Source organism: Protopterus annectens, chromosome 1.part2, assembly GCF_019279795.1.
Source record: "Protopterus annectens isolate FY-2018-M chromosome 1.part2, PAN1.0, whole genome shotgun sequence".
In the NCBI taxonomy this organism is placed as follows: Eukaryota; Metazoa; Chordata; order Ceratodontiformes; family Protopteridae; genus Protopterus; species Protopterus annectens.
In genome coordinates, this window is record NC_056727.1 from 688,076,646 (window position 1) to 688,095,061 (window position 18,416).

At 39.7% G+C, this 18,416-nt stretch overlaps 1 protein-coding gene across 1 annotated transcript in view; it reads right to left on the bottom strand.

Annotated features, from left to right (window-relative positions):
- EXO1 (exonuclease 1) overlaps positions 1 to 5,396 on the bottom strand; it is a gene marked incomplete in the record, with an annotated part of 597,212 nt that extends 591,816 nt beyond the window's left edge. The window contains 1 exon segment of the mRNA XM_044058406.1: positions 5,259 to 5,396.
- Between the last annotated feature and the right edge of the window lie 13,020 nt (positions 5,397 to 18,416).

The window sequence follows — 18,416 nt, forward strand, 5'->3', positions numbered from 1 at the left end:
ACCTGACCATTTTAGGCTAAGGAGACTATGCTTATAAATACATCAAAAACTGAGCAAATAAGATTTGGGAGACAGAGTGAACCACACAAATGGAAGACAAAAATGTACAAGATACACCCTGCACGGATTCGACTGTCATTACAGTGACCATGAAACAGTGGCAGACCACTTTGCAATTAAGCCATGATAAAAGGACAAATTATTATCCCAGGGATAAAAATTCAAAGGGAGATATTCCAGGGTGACTGTCACCACTGCTATTCAGTCTTGCCTACTTAACTTAGGCCATTGCTATAACTTGTCTCCAAGAAAACAACCAAGTGTAAAGACTTCTCATCTTCTCTTTGTCTGCGATATAAAACTATATAGCTCATCAGATGAGGAACTGAAAGCACAACTGCAAGTTGTCAAAGCTTTTTCAGATGATATAAGAATGTCATTTGGTCTTGATAAATGTGCAAAAGCAACCTTTAAAGCAGGAAAACTGCAGCACCAAGAAACATCAGTTTGGGAGAAGAATGGGATATAAAAGAACTTGGGAGTGTATAAATATTTGGGAATTGATGAAGGATCAACAAAGCATGAACAAATGCAAATGAAACTTGGTAAGGAATACTTTAGAAGACTTAAATTAAACTTGAATACATCATTGACATCCAAGAACAAAAGTCAAACTATAAAACCAATTTGCTCTTCCAGTCCTAACTTACAGTTTTGGAGTGACTGATTAGACAGGAAAAGAAGGATGCTTCCTGCTCAAATGATTTACAAAAATCAGTGCATGTTAATATTATATATCCCCCATTCCAAAGGAGGGATGGGCCTCCTTGAAATTGATTACAAGTATAGATCTGCAATCATGGGACTGCACACATATCTACTGACATCACAAGACTCTAACGTAGTGAATGTTTTAAAACATGAGGAGAATAAATCTAAGATGACTTATTTGCTTAGTCTAGCAGAAGCATATTGGTGTCAAACAGGAATGGAAATCAAACCAAAGTAAATAAAAAACAAACCGCAACTGAATGTGCCAAAAAACAAAAGAAAGAATTTAAGGTGAGGGGCCAGGTGAGAAGGCAAGAAATGTGGAAAACTCATAAATATAGTTGCAAGTATAGAAAACTTCTGGAAGAACCTCATGTTGATCAGGATCAAATGCAGGAATGGTTAAGGAGGGGTGAATTCAAACCAACAGATGAAAGGTTAATATTGGCGGCCCAAGATAGTGGACTACATACACGTTGGTTTATGAAGTCCATTGAACATGTGGGAGAAACAGACAAATGTAGGTTTTGTAAAACAGAATTGGAAACAGTTGCACACCTCGTTGCTGGCTGTGACATACTAATGGCAGAAGGACTGTATACTGAAAGGCATAATAATGTGGCAAGACTGTTGCCCTGGGGATTGTGCTAACATTATGGTACTGAAGTGGCTGAAAAGCAATGGGTTATTGTTATTGGGTGGGAGGGTGGCCTAATGGTTAAGGTGTTTGCCTTACAAATGCAAGGTACAGGGTTTGAATCTCACAGGGGATAATTGGCTAAGCTTAAAATGGCTCACAAGGGCAGTTAGCTTAGTACTAATCTATGAACCTATGGAAACATTAGCCACAAAGCATCATAGAAAATAATGAAGTCTACATCACATGGGATCACCCATTACCAACAGTTCAAAAGATAGATGTTAATAAACCAGACACAGTGGTACCATGAAAAGAAGACAAAAGTAGCATTGATCATTAAAATCACCACACCCATGGACTACACTGTCTTGCGTACAGAGAGGCACAGTCATAAAATATCAGGATATGCAGGCATAAACAAGAGCAATGTGGAAAAAAAAGATACCCAGACAGTTCCAAAAGTAGTAGGAATAACGGGTCTTAAAAAAAAAAAAAAAAAAGAATCCACCACCATATTTAGATATGTTACCAATACATGTAACCCTATATGAATTGCAGAAGGAGTTATTACTGGGCACATTGCGAATGCTGCTGAGAGCACTTCATTTTTTTTTTTTTTTTTTTTTTTTATTGAAACAATACTAATTTCATGAACTTTAAATCGTACTTTCACTTAGGAATGGGATCCATTCCCGTCATGGTATTAAAAACCCAAAAGACTTTGAGAAAATAAAAGAAATGGGAGACAACTCAGCGCCAACAACAAAAACAACCTGTGCCTGGCCTGCAGAGCAGTCTCTGACCCTGCCCTAATGGAAATGCTGCACACCAACAAATCAAATGGAACAAGATTCACTCACTCCGGGGATCTCAACCAAGCCTGTAACATTAATAGAACATGCTGGAGAGACAAATGCATCTCTCAGAGATTATTCCAGAGGAGTGGCAAACTCCCAAGTCATGGGAAGCAGAGCTCCTTGATTACCCCATTCAAGCACAACCTACACAATTGGATGGGAGACTAAATTCCCCACCAGGGGTGGCACCTATATCCCTCATAGGCAGGGGCAGTCAGTGCTAACCATAGACTCACTCTGCGAATAACGACCATCTAACCAAGGTCAGTTAAGGAACACTGATATAACATGGCTAGGTTTGTAAAGGCCCAAGGACCATTAGCCTAGCAGTCTCCTATGAATCGAGGCACCTGCCCAGGATAAGCTGTGCCACAAATGATAGTGAAGTAAGCAGTACTAAAACCACAGGCATTTAGTAATGCACAGTACAGAACGTTAAGCACGTTCATCCCTTATTACAAACACGACTTCTTCAGAACAAATAAGCATCCTCCACATTATAATTACTTAATTGCTTTGCTATTTACTAAATGACTAACCAATCAAAATCATTTATATATGTATATATACATACATGTATAAAATGTACTAATATCAGGTATATTATAATTTTTTATATTATGCATTAGTTTGAATATGCCCAGTGTTTTGAAATTGACTAATTGTTTTGCTATTTAAAATACAATGTGAAGGATGCTCATTTCTTCTGAAGTCTTGTTTGTAACAAGAGACTGAAGCACTTAACATTCTGTATTATATGTTATTAACTGCTTTAACTAAGCTTGTAGTTTTAGTACGGCTTCATTCACTTCCAGTTTGGCACATTTTTCTTTTTAGACACAAGATTGAAGGATGAATATTTAATACACCATGCAGTAACTGAAACTACAAATTCATTCATTTAAAAAAACTTGGGTAACCAGGTAGAACCGGCTTTAAGTTTTTCTAATTATAAATCAGCCAACTGGTTAATGATAGTTAAAAAAATATATAGGTTGTATAAAAAGATTCATTAAGTCTAGGAAATCATATATGATGAACAGATCAAAACAAGAGTACGAACATAGAAACAATAGAAATATAGCAAGGGCCTCAATGGATGTGAAAGTTAATTTTGAAAGATTAAAATATCTTAACATGTCCAGTGTCTCATACAGATACTTGAGAGGATCTTATTCATGTATACCGGTCATCTGGAGGTAACTCCCTCCAAGAATGTTAGGGAATCAAGCAATTGAATAGGAGATTATGTAGGAGTGCGAGATCCACTAACTAGTACTCAGACAGAGTATCTAATGAATGGGACAGACTATAGAGTTATATTAAAGCACGTACCAGCTCACATGTTGTAAGAAAAACCTGGACAGCCTGTGCCCGAAACATAATTATGTTTTGAGAAACCAAGGCCTCTATAACTGTGATCCTAAGGTCTGCAGTTACCACTCAACTTTAACACAAGATCATCATCACGCATGTTAAACCACATATATACACTTCTGGAGAACGTGTCTGTCATGTTCCAACTAATGACACAGCACGACAAGTACAAAATCAGATACATGAGACATTGCCTAAAGTTCAGCCACATGGACAAAAACAACAACAGGTTGCTAGACCTAACTAGGATGAACAAATAAAATGTATATTATGTAACTTGTTGCTGCTACACTATACTTCTTACATATAGATAGGATGAACAAATAAACTGTATGTTATGTAACTTGTTGTTGCTACACTATACTGCTTACATATAGACATAGAAACAAGAAGTTTCCCCAATACAGACAGTAATGAGTTTCAGTTGAGCTATGCCCGAGTTTTTTTGTTTTTTTAAGTGTGAAATGTTTGTTCTGATGCTTCATAAATGGATGATACACATCCCACTGGAGGGGAAAAAAGTTTCTAATGGTCTAACCAAGGCTGGAGGAATACTTAACTCTTTAACAAACAACAGGACTCACACCCTCAACAGCCTGCCACTTTCCCAAAAGCTTGAGAATAGATACTCTAATACAAGCATTAACGTTTAATATTTAAACAAATGTAGTTATCATTAACGTTTAATATATAAAGAAATTTAATTATCTGGTTAGAGCCCATTAAAACACACAGAATTCAGCAGCAATAGGAAAATTTTGGCAAAATATTCAAACTTCAAATACGCATGCAAGAGCAACCACATGAATATACTAACTGCATACATGCTTATTCTAAACTAAGAATTGTATTCTCAAGTCTACTAGCAATAAATATACAAAATTCCCCACTATATAACAATTAATACGACAGCCTCGACTTTTAGCTATAGTACATGCAAGTTTTCAATCACATTTAAACACTTCGCACAATAATATCTACGATTTTTATAAAAGGTATTTCAACGGCCATGTCTGTACAATAAAACACAACAAACAGCTAGAATACAAAGTGGTAAACTGCTACATTCAGTACACCATAAATTGGCGAAAACTACTTAGTATATTCAGGACTGGAAATATATAAAAAAATAAGCGATAAAAACACATCCATACAAAACAAATAATTGTATTTTGTTTTATATTGTTTTATCAGCCGGTTATATTCAGAACCAAATTGCAAAACCAAAAATAATCGGGGATGCTACATAAATATTGGTAACATTAGCATACAACAGTTTACAGAATAAGAGATCATGAATTCGTTTGCATTTTCTAAACTAACAACTCTAATGATAATGGCTATCTGTTGCAATATACCGCTGCTCCGAAAAATCATTAAGGTCAGCAGCACTTTGAACAAAAATCAGCACACTTGATGGACATAACTACGCACGCATGCATACATATCACAACCCACGATCAAAGAATCCACCAAATAAGTGATACTAAGCTTTAAACCTTTTACCATAACCACACAATTTCCCTGCGCAAATCAACATTAACCTTTATAAAGTAACTGAAAGATTAAATGCAAACGGTAGCACAACAAAACAAGAAACAACTACTCCATACCTAAGTTATTTTCGAGCTGTCTCTCTTTAAAAATTCTGCCAAAACAGTTAACTTCCCGGTTTCAATTTTCGCGGCAAATCCGACAACATCATAATAACGTCATTGTTAATTGGTTGAATTTCGCAAGCACTAGTCTCTCTCTAGATACACTGCTATAGAGCGTGACATTAACAGAAGGACGTGCATCTGCCAGGTAGCTCATTGGTTAGATTTGCTGTCTCGTTTAGTACACCCTCCAACAGTTTTCGAGTATTCTTAATAATTTTGTCGTCTCGGTAGTAATTTTTTGTAGTAAATTAGTGATAGTTACAGACACTTATTTTCGTATTTGTTATTCTTCGGGTTAAATTAGCTTTTAAGTGAGTTACAGTAGTATTTACGGGTCATCTTTGATTTGGCTTTGGCTATGCTTAGCAATGCATTCTTAAACAAAGAATTTAAGAGGTATCGTGAATGGTGACAATGGAGAACTGTTCTTTGTTGTCGTCAGTGAGTCAAAGTGTAAAGAAATTACAAAATATCTAAATGCGAATTTGATATGTGTAATATGCCTGTTAGATCTAAGTTTTAAGCTACGTGTGCTAATTTAAATAATGCTTCTAGTTTGATTCTCTGATTCATGTTATATTACAACTGTTCTACACTTCTACATCTCACTTATACTTGTTTACGTATGTAATGTTCCAAATTTCTCACACTTTTCTGTAGCACCATGATTTTTCCTGAGTAAATATTAACATTTGTATGTAATTCATGTGTATCTTCCAATATATCATTGTTTTTTATTGTTTTGTGTACTGTTTCTTATATGTGGAGTTTTTCTCCCAGGGCCTCCACTGAAAAAGAACGTGTGTCCAGTCAGACTTTCCCGGTAACCAGATTTTAAGTATACATGCAATCCAAAAATATTTCCTCCTCAAAAGTCATGCAACACAAAGAAAGGTGTATAGGTACAATCTGCAGCGTCATTGAAACTGGTTCACCTTAGGATTACAGTTTAACGGCGGGTTGTGTTTACTTGGCTTGGGACGTCGCACAGAGGCAGAGGTCAATGATTTCAAAGCAGTTTGTTGGATGTTCGGATTAATCCATTTTATTTTAAAGTTATAAATATTTACAAGTATTTAACTTTTTTAACTTGTTACAGTATGTATGTTTTACTTTACTTATACCTTTATATAAATTGCAGTTGGTAGCTATTTAATGGTATTGTAAAGTTTAGTTATTATTTATTAATAAGTGTTGTCCATCCAGTTTGATGTATCCATTCTGTGAGTCTATTAATTAAGTAATGTAAAGTCTGTATTCTTGATCGATAAATTCCAGTATCTTTCATGGTGTCCAAATAGACGTTTCTCAGTAGTTGAGTAATACATATGGGATGTTGTACCTCTTTTGTATACATGACCAGAAATATTTAGCTCTAGTACAATTTATAAAAAATATGTTCTGCTGTCTCCAGTTCTGCACATTCATTTCTTATGCATTTTCTGAATGGAAAAGTTTTATAAACAAATGTAGACCTTAAAGGCAATTTAAGTAAAACTTTTCTAAAATGTGTTTGTACCATTGTTTCCTAGAGTCTGTTTTAGAAAAATCGTGTAATCTGTATTTTAAAATTGCCATTTGTACCTCTTTCATTTAATTGTTATTGATATTTTTAATTCTTTTCCCTTTCATCCATGCGGTCCAAAAATCTTTATTGTTTAGATATAATCATTCTTCCTACTAATGAGATTGTTTGATTATTCAGATATTGAAAAACTGAATGTAAATGCAGTAGTTGTAAAAAGCATACAGGATGTATTAATGACAAGCATCCTTGTTGTCTTGTAGAATATAATACACCTCTTCTGACTCTGACTGGATTTATTGTTGTTTTCCATAAAAACTTAGACACTGCCTTTAATAACTGTGTTGCCCAAATTAATGGGAAAAATAAAGTGTAAAAGTATAAATAAGTTTGCTAAGAAAAGTTCCATTGATCAGATATACATTTTTAACGTATGAAAGGGTAAAAGTATTCCAAAAGTCTAGTTTTCTGCAACTCTTTTCTAATATGTCTCTACATCTTGAATTTATAAACTCTTCTGTTCTGTAAGGAATGCCCAACACCTATATCCCCTCATTTGAAAATGTATAATTCTTTAAATCTTGTATCTTCTCTGTATTTTTAGTAAATCCTATAGATTTTTTTATATTCAATTGTAATCCTGTCTTGCATTATACTTAGTATGATTTGTAGATTAACTTGTAGAGATTGATAGTTTTCTGCAATTATAATGATATCGTCTGCCTAAGTCATTACTTTAGGTATTGACACCTCCTGACACTCAAATGAATAAGATGCTGTTTTTGTTATGCTTCTATATTTATGTAGTACAACTCCTGTCATTAAAGCTAGTAAATATGTGCTTAATGGACATCATTGCCTGATTCCATTTTTCATATGTACTGATTTACCTAACCATCCATTCACTACTGGTATTATTTGTGTCTGTGAGTGTATTGAGATAATACATTTCTTGAAATATGAACCAAATACAAATTGTTCTAACACCTCTGAAAATGCATTGTGAGATATACTGTCAGATGCTTTCTGTCAATCACATGAAAACACAATAGCTGTCTTAGATTTTTTGACATACATACTTTTTATTTTAAAAAAATGGATGTAAGTCTTTCATACCAAATATGTTTGAGTGTAGTAAATAATATAATTTTGACCTTAATCTCAACTGTAATATTTTGCAGAATAATTTATAGTATGTATTGCATAAAGCAATTGGTCTCCAGTTAGAAAGTATATCCCTGTCACCATTTTTCCATATAAAATGCAATGCAATAGTTAAGAATTCTGCATTTATTATACTATTTTTTAGCCATTCGTTAAAATTTTTAACAATGTCTTGCAATTGTACATCAGATAACATTTTATAAAACTCAAATGGAATTCTATATTTGCCTGGCACTGTATATTTAGAAGACATCATAGCAATTGCTTTCTTGAGCTCTGTAACTTTAACATGGATGTTTGGAGTCTGGAGACGTGGAAACATTTCAATGTACTGTCTCTGCATATACATTTACTTATGTTTTGAGTAAAACTGTATTTTTTAATATATTTTAAATATCACTTGACCAGACAAAGCTCCTGGCTGAATCTGAAAAAAGGTCCTGGAGAGCAGAGCTCTAACCCCGAAAACAAAATTAAATAAATATATTTCCACCCTAAGGAAAATGCTACTGCCAGCTTCACATGAGCAAGTACGGATAACTCTATTACTGTGAATAATTTATTCCGCTCTGATATAATTCATCAGTCTCTGATTTTCACACAACTTTTAGCTTTTTCCTTCTTAATCTGTCGTAAACTGGAGACATTTGGTGAAAAGATGGTGAATTACACGTAATAAATAATGGCAATAGAGTTACTGACTTTTTTACTTAAGAATATATATTAATTCACATTGTCGTATTCTGCCCATGCCTGAAGTTAATATGATTAATATTTTAAAAGTTTTCTTGATAACTTAGTTTTCCTCTATTACTTGAGAGCTACAGTTCCACTTTCTAGCATTTATTGTAGTTCTCAGATGATCATTATTTTCAAACATTTAGAAGTCTTTAACTTTCTTTTCTTTTTGTGTAAAAAGAACACTTGATAACAGATGTTCATGTTTCACTGCTGTAGTCCTGACTTACAGAATTTCCTGCTTCAGAAGCCTTTGTTCCGGCCAACTACCAGAGTAAAAAAACTCCCTCCTCCCTGAGCTGTTAGATGTCCTACCCTGACGTCAGGATAGTTGGGTAGAAAGGGAGCCAGCTGATGCCACGACATCAGTCTTTCTTGCTGTCGGAGCCAGAAGCAGTTGTGAGTGCATCTGTCAGTTTGCACCGTAGTGGCAAATTCTTCTAAAGCTGTTGGGGAACTCTTTTCATTATATGTTACTCATGTCAGATAAAGTTAACAACTGTCTCCACTGTGGTAAACAAATCCCACACAGAGATTTTCATACCTTGTGTGTTGCTTATTTAGGCCCTAACCATGATGTCCCAAATTGCCATCTGTGTGCTCTTTTCAATACTAGGGCTATAAGGCATAGGGCCGAAATCTTGTCTAAGCACCTTGGTCAGCAATCTGCTTCCATCGTGCAATGGCGTTCATTGGTCATCCTGAGGTTGAGCTCCCTAAGAGAAAGAAAGAAAAAAAGACACAAACTTGGGGCCTTGGAGACAGCCTTCCTCCATCCACCAGTCCCCCAAGGCCCATTATTGCAGAAGGAGAGGTACTTTTGTAGCCCCCTTCTGCAAGTGATGTGGTGGCGCAGGCCACTGTCGAAACCTTTTCGGAGTCAGTCATGCTGTCAGGTTCAACCCAGACCTATACTCATAATCAAATCGTAAATATGTCTAGAAAAAAAAACGTGAAAACCATGCTTTTATGATTGAAGATACTATTATGAGGCTTTCAAATATTTTGAGATATCCTGACAACCACCACTTTTGTGAAGGATCTCAGTAAAGGAAGCTATTTGCCCCAATAGTCCCATCGGGACATACAGTGAGGCAGCATGTAACATCAGATAGAACAGGACCAAGAACAATGACATCTACCACAGTCTCTACACAGGTCAAGGTACATATGCAGTATACACACACTGTCGACAATTACCAGACTTACACATACCTCAGTACTGTACACACAACCACAGAATGCCCAGGCTATGTCCCCAAATATAACCCCTACTATACATAACATGTGTAGCAGTCTGCTATCTCACTGGCTTATCAGATATGCTGTCAATGAATATGGTGTACATAACATATGCACCCCATACTGCATGACATATGTACAAAGGCTGACAGGGTTGTGGCTGGAGGCACAAACACAGGGCCAATATTGACATGTTGCTGTGATGACCTCATACATTTCCTGTCGTAACAGGGTTTGATACAACATATGTCCTATGAGGGATATGACTTCAGTAACTCTCCCGGCTGTCACCATCTACTAACTGCAATCCTCACACTACATTCTGCAGTTGAGGGATGAGTGCTCTGTGAGTAACACAAGGCACTACACACTGCCCAGTCTGCAGATGACCCTACAGATGGGGATTCCTCATAAACATAGCACTGACATGACAAGTATTAAATCATGTAGGACAGCCTTATCCACACACACCCTGTTAAACCAATATTACCCCAACTGCAGTATAGCAGCACTTAAGATCTGTAGTCAGGACAGGCACATCCCCCTCCTGTGTGTTGGCCTGTTTCCACAGTGTAAGTTGTCAGAGGTAAGTCCCCAATCCATCTGTGATGCTGTTTGCCAAACAACAGATCTAGTTCCTGCTCACACTGAATGAAAAGGCCCAACACCAATATGATGTTCCTAGATACTGGAGTATGTTTACATGCAATTGGCTATGGGAATGTTACCACAGCTGTTCCACATGCAATCAGCTAGAGGAGGGCTGTAATCCATGCAGAGGCCATCAGCTGATCTTGAGCATCATTGACAATACACATGCCGCTGCCTAAGCAAAGCAGGTGTAAGTCTCCACATCCACCAGAGAGTGAGTGAGGGAGGCAGACAGAGGCAAAGATAAGTCAGGGTGGATTGGTAGAGTAAAAAGTTAAGCATGTTTGTGTCACAAACCTACCAGTCCAGGGTATTGAACCCGTGACTGACTGTGTACTGATATCACATCTGTTATCCCTGCACTGTGGATATTGTGATTTATGCTAGGGGCACCATATAAGAAATTTTAAAAACACACTCAACATTGGGTCCAGTTGTTACACACTCACAACCACCTCCACACAGGGCACGAACGACAAACTTCAACACATTAAGATACACACACACACCTATCACATCTGGGATTAGAACCCCTACCTAACTAGTTATTACACTACAGCACTATGCCATTATAGAACGCGCCATGAAGATTACTGGAGTACTCTTTTCCCAAAGGTTTATTTCACAGTGAGTGACATCAGCAGGAATGCCAAAGTAGGGCGAATGAATTGCAGTGAGTGTGACTAGCCAAACATGCATTGCTTTCTACACATGGATAGGAACAGACACAAAAGCATCCACAACTCCCATGTGTGAGAATAGAACCCCTACCAGAGTTCTGTATCACACTACAGCATCATGCTGTTATAGCTCGCACCACAGAGATTGCTGGAGTACTCTTACCCCAAAGGTGTACTTCACAGTGATTGACATCAGCAGGATTGCCAAAGTAGGGCATTTGAATTGTATTGAGTGTGACTAACCTAAATTGCCTTAATTAACCGCTGTTCTGGCCAGAACAAAAACAACCTGCCTTTGCAGGTCATGAACCCAGGACCCTATATACTATAGTCACAGTAACTAACCACTAAGCCATTACAACCGTACATGGGACTGCGGTTCCACCAAAGTAATCCCACCATAGGCTTATCAAACTGAACATGTGAAAGGAATGTATATACAGTTGTCCGTAAAAGACCTCTCCAAGGCCAACTTCATGCTACTCAAGGCAGAAGTGACAATGTTTGTGACACCCATGGAGACAGGAGCTGACAGTTCAACTGATGAATCCTGCACTAGGGCACTGTATGAGCACAGCCACTTGTGCATGATTCCTGTCATTCCACATAGAACCACGATGCTCACTTCCCAAATAATCTAGCCAGTCTGGTGGTCTCCTGCCATTAACAGAGTATACAACAGACGGTAGACACTGTTGAAGAAAAAAGGATAATCCAAGGATGCAAACAACTCCCTTACCAGCCCCAGTAAGACGGTGAGATCCCTCATGGAATCCTCCAAAGCTGGTTATGTAACTAAAATCGCAACAGATTCCACAGACAACCACACAGCATTCTATAGTTATGTCCGAATTCTAACTGCCAATGCGCAGAAGTGCTCTGAGCTGCAACAGAATGGCATTACATAGACTGCTCCCACGGAATGTGCCAATATCCTGGCAGATTGATTTAGTGCCACATTCACCCCCTCTCACCCCAAAAGGGCCCATGTCAATAAGAAAAGAGTTCCATTGCCCAGTAATCATGGCCACACAGGCAGAAAATGCACTACCCACAGCTAATAGTACAGCATCCATGGGACCAATGACATCCTGGGCTATGTACTACATGAACTACAAAATTAAATGGCAACTCACCTAACTGTCATATGTAATCATAGCCTCGCATCAGGCGTGGTGCCCACTGATTGGCGCACAGCTGCAGTTATCCCACTCTACAAGGGGGGATCCACCTGTGATCCCTGGAACTATCGTCACATCAGTTTGAGCCTGAACTGCATGGCCATAGAATGCATTATCAAGGATGTTTTGAACGCAGACATTGGCAACCCTCAACCACTGGACCCCACACAGATTGGGCTCATGGAGGGCCAGTCTTGTCTCTTGAAACTGATTGACTGCTTTGACTCAGTCTGCATAGCTGTTGAAGAGGGTAAGGCAGTCCACAAAGCTTATGTGGACCTCACCAAGCCCTTCAACACCATCCCCCAGTCTGGAAACATAGATTAACATACTAATCCAGCCATACATCCCTATGCCACTCAATGGTTTGCCACATGGCTTACTGACAGAACCCAGACTGTAAAAGTAACTGACACCAAATCCATCCCCAGACAAGTGACAAGTAGAGTACCTCAGGGTTCAGTCCTGGGACCACTGTTGTTTGGCATCTACATCTCTGAAGTACAGGCCAACAGTATGGGACTCTGGCTAACAAAGGTAACAGATGACTGCAAAACAGGAGTCATTTTGACCCTGACTGTACTGCATGATATGTTAGTGATACCAGCCTGACATCATACAGGTGGGATGGAATACTGTTAACATCTTGTGCCCTTGCCGTGTAAGGTCCTGGTTATGGGATCTGCAAAAGTTGGTAGTGTATTGCAGGGCAGACGTGTTTGGCTGTGGGAGGGGAAATACCTATTTGTGCATGACATATGTGTGTGCCTATCATCCCTATTAATGGTGCATGTGGACATATATGTTTCTGCTATGTTCCCACTTTATCTACAGATGTATGTCCATATATACCTATATAGATGTAAATATCTGCTTACATATATGTATATATATATATATCAGTATGTTGTATCTGTTTAGACATTAATATATTTTCACACACACATAGATCTACATGTTGGAATACATTCTCTGTACTGTTGAATGACTGGGCTGGATGATATGTTTGTGAATACAGCAGGGTTATGTACATCTGAGATGGCTTAGAGGTAAATCACTGTGGCTATGGTGTGCATGGTCCTGGGTTCGAGCACAGCAGAGGTTGTTTATTTTGTTGCCAGGCAGAACAAAGGCCAATGGATGCAGAGTGATTAAGGCACTTTAAAGCAGTTGTGCGCGGGTTTGCACAGAGGTAAGCACTGCTAAAGTATGGTTACAGATGTTCATCGTGTTACCCAGCTGCAGTCATCACACTTGGGTTATCCTGCTGTCAGGCGGTCCCGCAGTCGGCCCGAATTCCAAAGTCTTGGTCCGGCGTCGGTTGCTGTCGCTTCTTCCCTGATGTCAGTGCGTCAGGGGTATATAAGAGGCATCCAACGCCATTTTCTCCAGTCTTTCTTGCCACGCGGTGCCCGTTGCAGAAGCAGTTCGCAAGTGCCGGTCGGTCGACACCTGAGATTTTCGATTTGAATTTCAGTCCGAAGTCTTCAATAAAGCTAAGTACCCCATTGGGGAACATTTTCTTGCCTCAGTCCGATGTCAGAAAAAGTTAACAATTGCATTTCTTGTGGGAAGCAAGTACCTCATAAGGACTTCCATTCCTATTGTATTCCTTGCCTAGGCCCAGACCACAATGTCACAGGTTGTCGGTTTTGCGCTAGGTTTAATAAACGCACTATCAAACGCCGTTTTGACTTCGCACGGCATTACTTTGGTAGGAAATTTAATTATATCATGTTATCGGAGCAACTGACGACCGCAATTCATAAAAAAACGCAAGGATAAGGACAGGCAGCCTAGGAATAAGCCAGACCCCGAGGCCTCAGCTGGGCCTGTCACCAGTTCTCTGGTTTTCAGTGAGGGGCCTACGCAGCCCCTGACGACCGCAGAGCTGGAACCCCAGACAGCTGCCGACTCCCAAGCGGAGTCTACTAGGCCGACGCAGCCATCTACCGACACCGGAGCAGAGTTAGACACTGGTGCAGAGGAAACACCTTTGGTTGCAGAAGGTGTCTTCAGACCGACTACACTCACCATTAGATCTTAAGCTAAGCTTAAAACTCCTTTAAAACCTAAGAAAACTGTTCATCAGTCTACATGTCAAGGCCCCATGTCTAAGAAACAGATGCTTAAGATGGCTGAAGATTTAATTACCCTTATCAGGGGTTCCCATCCCCCTCCTGATAAAAGACCAAGACAAGAGGAGGATTATGCATCCTCTGACCAGGTTTCTCTCCTCAGATTCTTCTGAGGAACAGGATCACACTTTTCCACCCTATGAGGATTCTGATGCTGAAGGCTCTATTCCCTCAGCATCTCCCCCTGAAGACTACTCCTTTGGGGAAACATTACATACCATGAGGGAACATTTCCACTGGGAAGGCCAGGATTACTCAGATTCTAAGAAAAGGCTCAGAGAGTTCCTTTTATTACCCTAGCACAGACCTCTTGCTATCCCTCCTGTTTTAGATATTGTTGATGATGTCTACTTGGAGTCTAGCTTAAATCCAGACTCTCTACCTCCTGCTCCAGCCAAACCAGACAGATACTACAGAGTACCTGACTCACACAAATTTCTTTATAAAAGCCCTATAGCTGACCCAGAAACCATATCCCAGGGTCCTAAGGGAGCAAAAGCATCTATGGCTAAAAATCCTGTGCCCTCCGAAAGAGATTCCAGAGCCCTAGATAGATGGGGAAATAAAATATGCACCTCTGCAACTCTGGCTATGAGAGCATTAAATTGCCAGTTTCACATGTTGAAATATCAACAATTCCTGATGTCTCAGTTAAAACAAAAAATGAGCACACATTCAGAACAGCCTGAATTCAAGGAAATGCAGGATCTGTTGCATGCAGCTGAACAGGTGGGCAAGTATACTTTACAATGCGGATTTGATTCATTGGAAGCTTCCTGTAGAGCAGCTGTTACTGGCTCTGTTGTTCGTAGACATGCTTGGTTAAAAGAGCAAACCCTCCCTGACCTTGTTAAAGCAAAATTATTAGATGCACCTTTACAACAAGATGTATTATTTGGTGTCAAAACAGAAGAGGTTTTAAAGAAAATGGAGGATAAGGCTAAATCTATGCAAATGGTCAATGATTTCTTGCAGGTACAACCCCCTCGCTTCAGCAGAAATTGGCCAACAAAAAATTGGTCTTTTCCAGCTTCAGACAGATCACAGAGGGGCAAATACAGACACCCAAGGGGCAGAGGTCAGTCACAGGGCCCTTACAAACCTCGCCAATGTGGTTCTTCTACCTAGAAAGGAGGAGAAGACAGGCCCCAAGGTAGCAGAAGGCAGACACAATGACTCTATCCTCAAACTACCAAGCAAAGCTCTCTTGGCAACACCCTTGAGAGGAAAACTAGCATTTTTTTGCAGACAACTGGTACGTCATCACAAAAGACAAATGGGTTCTAAACATTGTCTCTCAAGGATACAGATTCCACTTTCATACCTTACCAAGGATCAAAGGAATGCCAAACCTGCCACCAAATCAATGGGCAGAGGCACAAAACCAAATTACAGCTCTCATGAACATGAGAGCCATTCAACAGGTACCTACACAGGAGCAAGGACAAGTATTTTACTCAAGACTCTTCCTCGTTCCAACAAAGGACAAAGCATGGAGACCCATTCTGGATCTTTCAATTCTGAACACCTATCTGCAAGTGCCAAAATTCAAGATGCTAACACTACAGCAGCTTCTTCCCATGCTGGGCAAGAATGCTTGGCTAGTCACTTTGGACCTCAAGGAGGCATACCTGTATGTCCCTATCAGACAAAATTGCAGAAGATACCTCTGCTTCATTGCAGGTTCAACGCATTATCAATTCTCTGCACTGCCCTTTGGCTTATCTACTGCACCCAGGGTCTTCACAAAATGCCTGGCACCAGTAATTGCATACTGCAGACAAAGAGGAATTCAAATATACCCATACCTGGATGACTGTCTTATTCAAGCAGAAAGCAAGGACATTCTTTTACAGCATCTGGCATTTGTCAGACACCTTCTAAGTTGCCTAGGGTACACAGTAAATGAAAAGAAATCAAAACTACTGCCCTCACAAAACATAACATTCCTGGGTGCCAGCTTGAATACAACGGCCAGCTGTTTCAATATCTCAAAATAATGGCAACAAAGACCCAACTCCCTGCAAGAAAAAATCTGCAGGCCTTGGGATTCATGGCATCTTGCATACTACTAATACCATTTGCAAAACTGCATATGAGGAAATTACAATGGTACCTGAAAAGTGTATGGAGTCAGCACAGCCACAGCTTGGAAACAATGATTCCACTCATTCCCTGCCTTCAACAGGAGTTTCTATGGTGGACACAGGCATGTCACCTCAACAAGGGTCAGCCTTTCACCTTACCCACAGCCAGGCAAACTATGACAACAGATGCATCGGACTATGCCTGGAGAGCACACATGACAGGACAGTGCATTCAGGGCAAATGGACTACAGATCAGAGACACCTGCACATCAATCAAAAAGAAATGCTAGCAGTGCAGAATGCCCTAACAGCTTTCAAGGACCTTCTACACCCAGGACAACTACTAATAAGGAAAGACAACACCACAGTTATGTGGTACATAAACAAGCAAGGGGGCACACATTCCTACCCTCTATGCAGGCAAGCAATGACCTTGTGGAACACTGCACTGTCTTACCAGGTTCACTTACAAGCACAATTCCTGCCAGGAAAGAAAAACACATTGGCAGACGACCTAAGCAGAAACATCATGGATCCACACGAATGGAAACTAGATCCACAAGTATTTGCAATGATAGCTCAAAAATGGGGACGCCCAGACATAGATCTGTTTGCAAGCCCCCACAACCACCAACTTCAAAAATTTTGCACAATGACTTTCCATCCACTAGCTTGGAAAGTGGTCGCCCTCTCATTCAATTGGAAAACATTAACAGTGTATGCCTACCCTACACTGCCTCTTCTAGCAAAGGTACTGCTGAAAGTTAGATTAGAGAGGCCACAAATGATTCTCGTTGCACCAGACTGGCCACGCCAACATTGGTATCCAATTTTAAGGAACATGGCCCAGGGCCCACCATGGATTTTGCCACAAATTCCTCACCTGCTCACCCAGCGAGGCAATCTGATTCTACACAACCAGCTCAAGACTTTAAACCTGGCTGCATGGCAAATTACCTAAACAATCAGCCAACACCTTTATCCAAAGCTGTTACGGATGTCATTCTGGTGGCCAGGAAGCCCAGCACCAGGAAAGCCTACTCAGACAAATGGAAAAGATTATGTGCCTGGAACCACACTAAAGGCCTAAATCCCCTGGAGTTGAACATTCCTCAGATACTACAATATTTAACTGAGATGTTACACAAAGGACTTTCCTTTTCATCTGTTAAGATCCACACCTCAGCAATTTCAGCTTATTACAGCACGGATCCTCCTTTATTTTCACATCCACTCCTAAGACAGTACCTCAGAGGGGCTAAGAACTTAAGACCGCCAAGGAGAGCTCCAACACCTACTTGGGATCTCAACTTTGTCCTGGAAAAGCTTACACTGCCGCCCTTTGAACCAGCTTTTTCAACTGATTTAAAATTTCTTTCATGGAAAACTGCCCTACTACTAGCAATAACCTCAGCTAGAAGAGTCTCAAAGCTACAGGCACTAATGGCAGTGGAACCTTTCCTCATTTTTCATCAAGACAGAGTTTCTCTACGAACTAATCCTTCCTTTATGTCAAAGGTGGTATCCAGTGTGGCCCTAAACCAAACCATTTACTTGCCCACCTTCTTCCCAAATCCCCAGAACAAAGGAGCAAGACTCCTGCACTCTTTGGACATTCACAGGCAATTATGTTACTACTTGGATAAAACTAAGGCTTTCAGAAAAACTGACCAGCTCTTTGCAGCCTATGCTACAAGATCACA